This window comes from Chiloscyllium plagiosum, unplaced genomic scaffold (genome assembly GCF_037043375.1).
Source record: "Chiloscyllium plagiosum isolate Xiang-an unplaced genomic scaffold, Cpla_swu_hap1 HiC_scaffold_3, whole genome shotgun sequence".
Lineage (NCBI taxonomy): Eukaryota > Metazoa > Chordata > Chondrichthyes > Orectolobiformes > Hemiscylliidae > Chiloscyllium > Chiloscyllium plagiosum.
Window position 1 is genome coordinate 18,581,024 of NW_028270141.1, and position 12,866 is coordinate 18,593,889.

A 12,866-nucleotide genomic window follows, 5' to 3' on the forward strand; every position below is an offset into this window, starting at 1 on the left:
AAAAGGATCTGGGAGTACTAGTCGAGGATTCCCTAAGGTAAACATGCAGGTTGAATCCGTGATTAAGAAAGCGAATGCAATGCTGTCATTTATGTCAAGAGGGTTGGAATATAAAAGCACCGTTGTGCTACTGAGACTTTATAAAGCTCTGGTTAGGCCCCATTTGGAGTACTGTGTCCAGTTTTGGTCCCCACACCTCAGGAAGGACATACTGGCACTGGAGCATGTCCAGCGGAGATTCACACGGATGATCCCTGGACTGGTAGGTCTAACATACGAAGAACGGCTGAGGATCCTGGGATTGTATTCATTGGAGTTTAGAAGATTAAGGGGAGATCTAATAGAAACTTACAAGATAATACATGGCTTGGAAAGGGTGGATGCTAGGAAATTGTTTCCGTTAGGCGAAGAGACTGGGACCCATGGACACAGCCTTAGAATTAGAGGGGTAAATTCAGAACAGAAATGCGGAGACATTTCTTCAGCCAGAGAGTAGTGGGCCTGTGGAATTCATTGCCGCAGAGTGCAGTGGAGGCCGGGACACTAAATGTCTTCAAGGCCGAGATTGATAAATTCTTGATGTCACAAGGAATTAAGGGCTATGGGGAGAATGCGGGTAAGTGGAGTTGAAATGCCATCAGCTATGATTGAATGGCGGAGCGGACTCGATGGGCCGAATGGCCTTACTTCCACTCCTATGTCTTATGGTCTTATGGTCTTAAGCCATGATAAACTGCCTGGATACTATGCAGAAACTTGCATTACTGTACTAGTGATTAACTGTTAATGGGGTGATAGCTTTCTCTATATTTGAATATTTCTGGTGAGTTCTGTCCTGCTTTGATGACTTGTTTGCGATCAATAAATCCCTGGACACAAGGGAAGCCAGCTCCTCTCAAGCTGACTATTGAAATCGATGGGGAGAGTGATACATTGCTCACTTTTGACAAACATGGTTTTGTTGACTTGCTTAATTCAGCAGACTAAACGATATGGCTGTCATTACCAGTTGTAGCTGGTTAAAAGGAACGACTGGTGAGAATTGTGACATGATTCCTGTGGATGACTAACAACAGATCCTGTTGCAGGAGGCAGAGATATCTTCAGGCAGCTTGGAGAGGTCTGGGGCATTGCTTGTTAAAAAGGTCCAAGAATGTTTCTCCTGGCTTTCGCAACCTATGTGCTGGACAGGAGCTTCTATGAAGTGCCTTCTTCATATAATACCTTCCTCCTGATCACTTGGTGCTGGTCCCTGACGGCAACAGGTCCTTGTTCTCTGTCAAATAAAAAAAAAACTGACAACCATAACAAACACAAGAAAGGATGCAGAGAGAAAACAAGCAACTAAAGGCCCGGTAGATTGATCTCCAGTGGGTTCTGGTTGTTTGCCCATGTTTGATCTCACAAACTATTGGGAAAATGTCAAAACTCATTAGGGGGTGACAGGATACTTAGAAAACTGTTTAGAGGGTGAAAAGAGCAGAAACTGCAGAATAAAAACTGATTTCTAAGTTAGAAACTGCAAACTAAATAGTATAATGTTTCTTTCATTAATTTGACCTGTTGCTGTGGGTCTGTTTATATAGTGCTGCAGTGGCTCAAAGAAGTTCAGTTGGGAGATTTTCCATAGATCTTCTATGACGGCGTTAAAATGTATTGGGATCCTAATTGTGTCATTGGATCCCGATTTGAATATAGTCATGAGGTCAAAGCCTTCTTGCAGCAGTCTCCCTTCGTGAAATCAAATACTAACCAGTTATAATAGCAGCCAGCAGATAGTACACAAGGGAAAGAGCAGGAATTTGCACCTCCATTTTAACTATCCATCTGTCCTTTTCTGATGACCAGACAGGATTAAAATTGGTCTTGCTGAAATTAGAGCGCCTATTAGTCAAAATGATCAAAATTGTTTCGTATGTATCCTTAAGATGACTGACCTTTGTGTAGACATGATTCGGAGATGCCGGTGTTGGACTGGGGTGTACAAAGTTAAAAATCACACAACACCAGGTTATAGTCCAACAGGTTTAATTGGAAGCACACTAGCTTTCGGAGCGATGCTCCTTCATCTGATGAAGGAACGTCGCTCCGAAAGCTAGTGTGCTTCCAATTAAACCTGTTGGACTATAACCTAGTGTTGTGTGATTTTTGACCTTTGTGTAGTTAGTCACTGCTGATATTACTCTACTTTAGATTTTATAAATCTAAACTGTAAAGTGTTGTCATTTTCTTCACTGATATGCTTTGAAAACAAATATGATTTTTATTATACAGAATGCTGGAGAAACTCAGCAGGTCTGGCAGCATCTGAAAATGTAGGTGGTCTGATAAGGTGACATGAAACTTGATGGATTTGTAGAGCGTGAGGAAGGTCACCAAAGGTCACAGTGGAATATAGATCAGTTAGAAAGTTGGACAGAGAAATGGCAGATGGAGTTTATACTGGACAAGTGTAAGGTGATGCATTTCAGGAGGTCAAATGCAAGTGGTAAGTATACAGTTAATGACAGGAGCCTTAGGAACATTGAAATGCAGAGGCAATTAGAGGTGCGAGTCCATAGCTCCCTGAAAATGGTAACACAAGTGGAGAAGGTGATAAAGAAGGCATATGGCATGCTTGTCTTCATTGGTCAGGGTAGAAGTTGGCAAGTCATGTTGCAGCTGCATAAAACTTTAGCTCGGCCATATTTGGAGTATTGTGTGCAGTTCTGGTCAGCAAATGATAGTAATGGTGTCGAGGCTTTACAGAGGGTGCAAAAGAGGTTTACCAAGTTGCTGCTTGGATTGGATCTATAAGGAGAGGTTGAACAAATTTGGACTATATTTGCTGGAGTGTCAGAGGGTGATGATAGAAGTATATAAAATTATGAGAAGCATTGATATGGTAGATAGTTTTTTTTTTCCCCAGGAAATATCAAACACTAAAAGGCATTCATTTAAGGCGTGAGGGGAAAGTTTAAAGCAGCTGCGCTGAATGGCCTAATTTCTGTTCCTATGTAATATGGTCTTATGGAAATGTGTGAGACAAGTTTTTTTACACAGGGGATGATAAGTGCCCTGAAACACATTGCCAGGGTAGATAGTATGAGCTGATACGATACCAACCTTTAAGAGGCATTTAGGTAGAGGTTTGATTGGCTGACAAGTAAAGTAAGCATAAATGAGTTTTTGCCTGATTGGCAGGATGTGACAACTAGAGTCCTGCAATTTTCTAAAATTTACATCAATGATGTAGATGAAAGGAGCAAAGGTATGGTAGCTAAATAAAACAACAGAGTATTATTTAAACTGAGAATGACTTAAGAATTCCATGATGCAGACGGAATTTGGTGTATGACATACAAAACATTGGTATGCAGATACAGTACATAATCAAGGTAGCTAATGGCATAATCTCCTTTATTATGAGAGGAACTGAACATAAAAATAAGAATGGCATGCTTCAGTTACACGACATTAGTGAGATCGTATCTTGAATACCGTGTGGAGTTTTGGCTGTTGTAAATAAAGAGGGATGTAAATGCACTGGAGATGGTTCAGAGATGGTTTCCTCGATCAATACCGAAATGAGTGAGTTGTCTGATATAAATAGGTTGGTTAGGCTGGGCTTGTTCTCACTGGAGAAGACTAAAGATTGATTTGATTTCTTTTATTCATTTGTGGGATATGGGCGTCCCTGGCTAACTATTTAAAGCCATTGATGATCCTGAACGGTTTTGATGAAGTGGCCATTTAAAGAATATTTCATCTTGAATACAGGTTCGTAGTTCCTTAAAAGTGGAGTTGCAGGCAGACAGGATAGTGAAGAAAGCGTTTAGTATGCTTGCCTTTTTTGGCCAGTTCATTGAGTATAGGTGTTGGGAGGTCATGTTGTGACTGTACAGGACATTGGTGAGGCCACTATTGGAATACAGTGTGCAATTCTGGTCTCCTTCCTATCGGAAAGATGTTGTGAAACCTGAAAGGGTTCAGAAAAGATTTACAAGGATTTTGCCAGAGTTGGAGGGTTTGAGCTATAAGGAGAGGCTGAGTAGGCTGGGGGTATTTTCTCTGGAGTGCTGGAGGCTGAGGTTTATAAAATCATAAGGGACAAGGGACAACGTTTTCACACAGAGGGTGGTGCCAGAGGAAGTGGTGGAGGCTGGAATAATTACAGCATTTAAAAGGTATCTTGATGGGTATATGAATAGGAAGGGTATAGAGGGATATGGGCCAAGTGCTGGCTAATGGGACTATATTAATTTAGGATATCTGGTCGGCAAGGACAATTTGGACCGAAGGGTCTGTTCCATGCTGTACATTTCTATGACTCTATTTTTGTAGGAAGCATTATTTTTTGATAAAAGGGGTTGTCCTTTCAGAAGAGACATGATGAGAATTTTTCTTCTCTCAGAGAGTTGTGCACCTTTGGAACCATCTGCCTCAGAAGGCAATTGGAGTTGGGGGGGAAGTGTTATTGAATATCTTTCAGACCGAGGAGGATAGATTCTTGTTAGGCAGGTAAATGGAGAGCTATGGAAGGAGACAGAAGTGTGAAATTCAAAAGAAAAACTGATCAGCCATGACTTTAGTGAATGACAGAGCATGATCAATAGGCCAAATGGGCTACTCCTACCCCTATTTCATATATTTGTATCTATCACCGGGAAAAAAGGACTGACAAGACCCCTAGTCTTTACCCTAGATTATTAAAGAAAAATGGTGAATTGGCTACAAAGTTGCAAAACTCCTTAGTTTCTGAAAGGGTTCAAGCTGACTGAAAAATGGCAATGTAATATTAGCATTCAAGAAAGGAGGAAGCCACAAGACAGGGAACAATAGGCCAGTTAGCCCAATATGTGACTTGGGGAAGGCACTAGAATCCATTATTGAAGAGGTTATAGCAGTATCTTTGATCACACAAAATCACACTTTGATCAGGCAGAGCCAACCTGGCAAAGAAATCATATTTAGCTAATCTGTTAAGAGTTACTTTATGATAAGACATGCACATTGGATAGAGGGGAACTAGTAAAGGTAGTGTAATTGATTTCTAAGAGATGCGCAATTAAAATTGCCTTAAAAGGTTGCTGAGCTACATAAGGGCACACAGTGTAGGGGGTAGCACATTAGCATGGATGATTGACCCCTATTAACTAATAAGAAGTAGGGTAAAATGTATAGTCCTTCGCCTGGAAAGCTGTCACTACTGGAATGCCAAATAGTTCAGTATATATATCACTGACTTGGATGATGGGCCAAACAAATGTATGGAAATTAATTTTTCCAATGTCACCAAGATCAGTAGGAAAGTAAATTGCCAAAAGAGGACAGCGAGTCTGCAAAACGGTATAGACATTTGAGTGAGCAGTCAAAAAAAATTGACAGGTGGAATATCATGCGGGTAAATGTGAACTTGGCCACTTTGGAATGAAGAATAGAAGAGCAGCATAATATTTAAATGGAGGAGAATCACAGAACTCAGTGGCACAAAAGGTGCATGTTAATCCAAGTTAGTGTGCAGGTACAACAAGTGATTAGGAAGGCAAATATTTATTGTAAAGGAAGTGGAAAAGAAATAGGAATGTTTAACTGCAGCTGTATAAGAATTAGTGTGACCCATTACTATGTTTGGTTTTGGTATCCTTATTTAACTAAAGATTTTAGAAGTGATTCAAAGGAGTCTTAGGCAAAATTGAGAATCCCACCCCTCCCAACCCCCACGTCATTACGGGTGGAATTATCTTCTAAAAAAGATATTGGAAGTTGTGTCTTCAAGTTTATTCAAGGCTGAGTTAGATGGATTTGATAAAAATGGGAGTCAATGGTTACAGAGTTCAGTTAGGAAGGTGGAGCCGAGACTACAACCAGATCAGCCATGATCCTATTGAGCAGTGGACAAGGCCTGAATGGCCAAAAGGCCCACTCCTGTTCCAAGCCTTCTATACCTGACATTCCTATAAAATACAGAATCCCAATGATATTTTAAAAATGCTGTTAGGCAGGTGATAGATATATGGGGAATTGAGGAGTGTATGAAACTAGTGGTGTTGTTGAAGATAGATTGACTGACCTTGACCTTTCATGTGAAGTAATTGAACTATCTGCAACCCCAAGTCTCTACTGCTGGTGTTGATCTCCAAGTTTAACTGCACCCATTGCCTTCGAAGCATGTATCTGGACAGCCTCCTAATCCCCAGCAAATCACTTATCCTTTCCCTCTTCTCCACTAAACCTGCCAGTATAGCTTCAACAGGTTTGCAGGCTGCTTTCTGCATGGTGTTTCGCAGGTTACATTCGGCTCACAAAGGATCTTAGCACCTGTTCCTACCACTTTAAGCAGGAGAAGGTTAGCTGTTTGACTCATGATAATGGCTCCCAGCTCAAGTTCCCAGCACGTCGAAATTAGGATGAGCACTGGATAAACACATAAAAACACAAGGTAACAAAAAATTGATATGCTGCCTCTGAGGAAATTAATGAGTCCAGGTTAATTATGTATAATAACCCCCTCCAACTGGTTTCTGGGACTACTCAATTAAGTGCCTATCATTTCATTAGAACTTCAGTTCATGTTTCCAAGACAACCAAAATCTTGTGCTTGTCTCTGTGGCCCAATCACATGCTCAAATATTCAGTAAATTGTTGAAGTTTTGGAAAGATAAATTATTGGGATCAATAGCAAGACCCAAAACTTTTCTTTGTTACCATTTCACCATTGGATTTGAAGCTTCCTGTTAAAAATGGTTCAGAAGCACTGATGCAACTTTATTTAGATTCCCTTTGTAGTACAACAGAACTAATCAGAATATATTTGAATACCAAGTGTGATTTGTTTTAAATAGAAGCACATGGATTCAATCAGGGAAACAAACATCAAGAAGTTCACTTTAATCCAGATGCAAAAGATATTAAAACATTAGCAACAGAAAGGGTAGGCTTTTCATTCACACTCATTTTCATCAGAAGTGTGTGTGGAAAACGAAACCAAGAATAAATCATGCAAACTCTCAATATAGCCACTCTTCCATGGAAATAAAAAAAAATTCTTTTACAGACATTTCTGCACTTAGTCTCGCATGTTGTGAAATAATACATGACAGATTCTGCATAAATTACAACTCCCTGGGAGCAGTTGTCATGCACATAAATAGATGAAGCTCTTTTCAACATCACTTCCAATTACTAAAATATATTTATTCAGGAAGCTTTGCTGAATGATTTCTGATGGCAATTAAAGTATTCCAAAAGAATGTCTGTAGGCATTCATTAATACAGTACCTGTTGCTTGGGGTTATCACACTTACAGCACCAAAACGTTTCTTATATTGTGACCTCTGCCTGTGTATAATAGTTATGTGACAGACAAAGTTGGCTCGGAACAGATTGCAATTTGTGAAATCAAATAAACGACAGCACAAGACACAATATGAGGGAAGATTAAGTAATCAAGACAAACCAACATCAAAGACAATATACCAACAGTAGCCAAACTTAGGCTTTCCTTTCTAATGCAAAATTATTTCAGCTTCAAAAAGACATTTCAACTTGAAAGAGAAAGCCGATTACTAATTATTTTTCTAGGTGTTTCATCCTTCAGAATTATTTCGCAGGTTGACACAATGTTGGTCGAAAAGAAATGTTCCTCAATTTTCCAATATTTAGGATTTTATTGAAGTTACATTTATCTTTATTGCAATGATTAGCTGCTGACATAAATAATGCATACCAGTTTTAGACTGTGAGAATTTGACCAGTGGATGCTTTTCTATTACTGATGCTGCAAGTGATGGATGGAGACTTCCTCTACTAACTGTACTTCATGAAATGAATATCCATTAAAATGGGGTCCCTGATTCTGCCATTAGGTTCACAGCTGATGGAGAAATATAAAAATAGGAAGCTGGTGCATGGCATTATGCCTTGATGATCTGAACTGTTGAAATGCCATAAAAGAAGCATCATATTAAACAAACAAAGGCATTTCTATTCTCAAGCATCTCAAATATTTTGATCAAAGGATTCACTGAAAGGTGTTTATTATCTATTTTTTTTATTATTTGCAAAATTACTAGACTTTGATTGCCTCACTACTTTTGCCTGTTTGTCTTATGGAGACTTGTGTTGAATACATGATTTGGAGATGCTGGTGTTGGACTGAGGTGGACAAAGTTAAAAATCACACAACACCAGGTGATAGTCCCAGAGGTTTAATTGGAAGCATTAGCTTTGGGAGCGACGCTCCTTCATCAAGTGGTTGTGACAACTACCTGATGAAGGAGCGTCGCTCCGAAAGCTACTGCTTCCAATTAAACCTGTTGGACTATCACCTGGTGTTGTGTGATTTTTAACTGTGTTGAATACAGTTCCTGGTTTGTTGATAATCATTTAATATTTTACCTAAGTCGGCTAGAATTTTGATTTGTTGATAAGCATTTAATATTTTATCTAAGTCGGCTAGAATTTTGCTTTGTTGATAATCATTTAATATTTTGCCTAATTCGGCTAGAATGCCCTCCACAATAAATAATTTTCTTGTAACCACTGATAAAAAGTTGAGATTGTAACCAAACCGATTTCAACCGTACCTACATTTTTCACTAGAATTCCCTGCCGAGTACAATGAATTTCTTACACCAATAATGTTATAGCTAATTGACGAATCTCAGTTGCTGGCCGCCAAAACTTTAACGGAAAGGGAGAGTTGAATTGTTTTAGAAACAAAAGCCAAGGAGTTTGTGATTGAGGGAAGAATCCAGGTAGCTAAAGGTTGCTCCACCATTTTCAAGAGCAGAGGCAAGTCGAAACCAATTGAAAATAAAATGCTGCAAATCTGAAATTGAGTGCTGCAGAAACTCAGCGGGTCTTGCAGAATCTGTGAAGAGAGAAAGAGAGTTAATATTTCAACTCCAATAACTTTTCTTCAGTTAGATTCTTTCAGGGAAGATAAGGAGGTCAAAATATTTTGTTTGAACTGGTCTCTCTGAGTTATCTGATTGAAATTTGACATTTTTATTTGTTCAGTAAATTGTGTAGCACTCTGAGTTACATTCATTGTAGCTTGTTCAATTGTCTCAAGTGTATGCTGTTCACAGGCTCTCACATTATGTTTTTCCTTGCAAACCTTCCTAGTCCTTGCAATCTGTTCAGAATTGATGGTAATGGAAAATCTAGCAATCCAGTATAGTTACAGGTTTCAATCTTGGCGACTGTACAGAATAAACTTCTTGTGCCAGTATCGTTCATCTGGATTCATTCAGTTGTTTCGGCTTCACCATGAGTCTAGGGACATTATGAAGTCTTCTTCTGACTGTCCTTTGAATGGTGGTTGTTCCTTGACTTTATATAGTTTAACTCCTTCAGCCATCTGAAGCTGATTGCATGTCTTGATCTCAACAGGAGGATTTCATTGAAACCATAGAAACCATTCGGCCTAACAAGTCCACACTGAGTCTCCAGAGAGCATCCCAGCCATCCTCATCCTACCTTATCCCTATAATCCTGCATTTCCCATGGCTAATCCACTTAGCCTACACATCCCTGGACACTACAGGACAATTTAGCATGGCTAATCTACCTAACCTGCACATCTTTGTGACTGTGGAAGGAAACCTACACAGACAGGGGGTGAATATACAAACTATACACAGCCAGTCGCCCGAGGCTGGAATTGAACTCAGGAACCTGGTACTGTGAGGCAGCATGCTAACCACTCTGCCATCGTGCTGTCCCATGCATTCTTCATCAGGAAGTATATGTTTGATTCCTATTTGCCTAACCCTGTATTGAAGTGATACCTTTAATTTTAAGTGCCAAGCCTCCCAGATACCAGATATTGGTTATACAGATTCTTGTTAAATTTTTCTCATCATCTTTATTTCTAGTTCACAAACGACAAACTCCTTCAACATTGATGTTGACTTGATTGCCATAACTACACACAGTTCTCACCCAAATCTTCCCCATTAACACATAACCATCACCTCTTCTGTAATTCAATCAGTTCTCAGGCATCCTTGCCAGACCCATGATGATGTCTCAGACCATGTAGTTACAATGTTGTTGGCTGTAGATAGTGTTTACTTAACTATAGCTCACTACCTGACAATATAGTTGCCATGTTAGTTATAATAATCTGATAATAAATGCTCAGTGATTTATTAATTTCATCAGTCGTTTATTTGAATCATAAAACACAAGTTATGCAGTTGACATCACAGGGAACAATTGATTTCTACTGGCAGCTTGCAAACAAAAACTAGACCATTTGTCAGGAGAATGACAGCATTGTATACACAATACCAAGGACTTAAAGATGAATTTTATTAAAAGGTAAGGTTGAGGGGCAACATTGTCCTGTTGAAAATGTTTAACTATTTACAATAAGAATTGAGCTGATGAATCTTTAATGTATTGGTAATATGCTGATAAATGTGATGTTAACTTTATCTGCAGGATCCATCGGTTCTTCTATCATACTGTAGTTTCTGTTCTGGAATTTTCTTTTGCTGATGCATGACAGCCAAGTTTGGTTCTAGATTAGCCACCAACTGATCTCATTCCTCAGGCAGTTTCAACTGGTCTCAATTTTCTTGACATTTATTGTTTTGTTCCTTTGGTCTTCCAGCTCATTTTGAACCTTCTGGTTTTTCAGTCTGGGTCCTTCCAAATTTATCAGTGATTTGGTGCAGCATATTTTCGTTTTCAGTACCTGCTGTCATAACTGTCTAACTTCTGCAACATTCTCTTTCTCCTCTGAAGCTTGGACCTTTTCCACTGCCTTGCTTGATTCTTTAAGAACTTCATTGCTGGCACTTATTTCTGTAAAAGGGCTGTACCTGCAGCTCCTTATTGTGTGTCCTGTGCATTCCTACCTACTTTTGTAGGTCTGTATTTTTTTCTCCAGTACTGCGCTGAGCTCAAGCCAAGTTTTCTATAGCTGCTCCTGCTGACTTAAATCTGTTTACACGTGGAGTTGCTCCAGATCTTCCTACAAGCTGAACATTTTTATCAGTGGATTGATGATTGATCTTGTAGCTTGTCTGCTTCCTTTCTTTCTCTTTCAGTTCTTCATTATCTCTTTGTGAGTAAGTGGAGCTATCCCCTAAAGACATCCAAGAGATAGTATTCTCAAGCCTGAATTTACCTTGAGCTAGTTGTTCAGTCTTGTCATCTCCACAGCAGAGAGCCAATGGATCTTAGCTCCACTAATTCAGAAGAAAGAGAACTTCTGTTCTTTCATATTTTGTTCTGCACGTGATTCTTGAATAATCAGCTGCAGTTTTTATTGTTTCTCTGATTGTTGGAATGATTCCATGGACAAAGTTAAAAATCACACAATACCAGGTTATAATCCAACAGGTTTATTTGGGACCACTAGCTTTCGATGCACTGCTCCTTCATCAGGTGGTTGAGGTTAATGAAGGTACAGCGCTCTGAAAGCTAGTGCTTCCAAATAAACCTGTTGGACTATAACCTGGTGTTGTGTGATTTTTAACTTTATCCAGCCCAGTCCAACACCGGCACCTCCAAATCATGATTCCATGGATTGTCATTAGCATTAAGTCATGATGTGTTGGTGGACCTGCAGGTTCAGTCGTTACAATGTAGAATATCTGCAATATTCCAGGCATTTTGACTGTATTTGCTCTCCAGTATAAGTATATCAAGTTGGTGGAATGTCAAAACACATGCAATTGTGTATGCTGAGAGATTAACATTTGTAGGTATTGTCACAGTTTCCCCTGTCTGTTTGTCGGTGGCTACATTTTATTTTCAGAATTCTCAGAGATAGTACATTCTTGTTGCTCCCCTAGTCATGTTGCTCCCCTAGTCATACAGTTACAATGCTGGCATCTACCCAACAATGTGAAAGATTGCCTAGGTATGTCCTGTACATAAAAAGTAGGATAAATCCACCCTAACCAATTACCGCCCTAACCAATAGTCTAGTCTTGATCATCAGAAAAGTGGTGGAAGGTGTTATCGACAGTGCTATCAAGCAGCACTTGCTCAGCAATAACTTACTCAGCAATGCCCACTTTAGGTTTTGCCAGGACCACTCAGCTCCTGACCTCATTACAGCCTTGGTTCAAACATGGACAAAATAACTGAATTCCAGAGTTAAGCTGAGAGTGACTGCCCTTGACATCAAGACTGCATTTCACCAAATATGGCATCAAGGAGCCCTAGCAAAATTGGAATCAATTGGTATTAGGGGGCAAACTCTCCACTGGTTGGAGTCATACCTGGCACATAGGAAGATGGTTGTGGTTGTTAGAGGTCAGTCATCTCAACTCTAGGACAATTCTGCTGGAGTTCCTCAGGATAGTGTCCTAGGCCCAACAATCTTCAGTTGTTTCGTCAATGAGCTTCCCTCAAACATAAAGTCAGAAATGGGGATGTTCGCCGATGATTGCACCATGTTCAGCACCATTCGTGACTCCTCGGACACTGAAGCAGTCCCTGTTCAAATGCAACAGGATCTGGACAATATCCAGGCTTGGACTGACAAGTTGCAAGCAACATTCATGCCATACGAATGCCAGGCTATGACCATTGCCAATAACAGACAATCTAACCACAGCCCCTTGACATTCAATAATATTGCCATCACTGAATCCCCCACTATCAACATCCTGGGGTCATCGTTGACTAGAAATTCAACTGGACCCACCACATAAAAACTATAGCTGCAACAGCAGCTCAGAGGCTAGGAACACTATGGTGAGTAACACACCCCCAGACTTCCAGCTACAAGGCACAAGGAATGTGATGGAATACTCCCCACTTTCCTGGATGGATGTAGCTCCAACAAAACTCAAGCAGCTTGACACCATCCAGAACAAAGCAACCCGCTTGATTAGCATTACATCTACAAGCATCCA

The 12,866-nt window shown here is 39.9% G+C and overlaps 1 long non-coding RNA gene across 1 annotated transcript in view; it reads left to right on the top strand.

Moving 5' to 3' along the window:
- The window catches only part of LOC148150528 (uncharacterized), a 36,296-nt gene that overhangs the window by 22,873 nt on the left and 557 nt on the right, over positions 1-12,866 (top strand). The gene's annotated exons all lie outside the window — the stretch shown is intronic.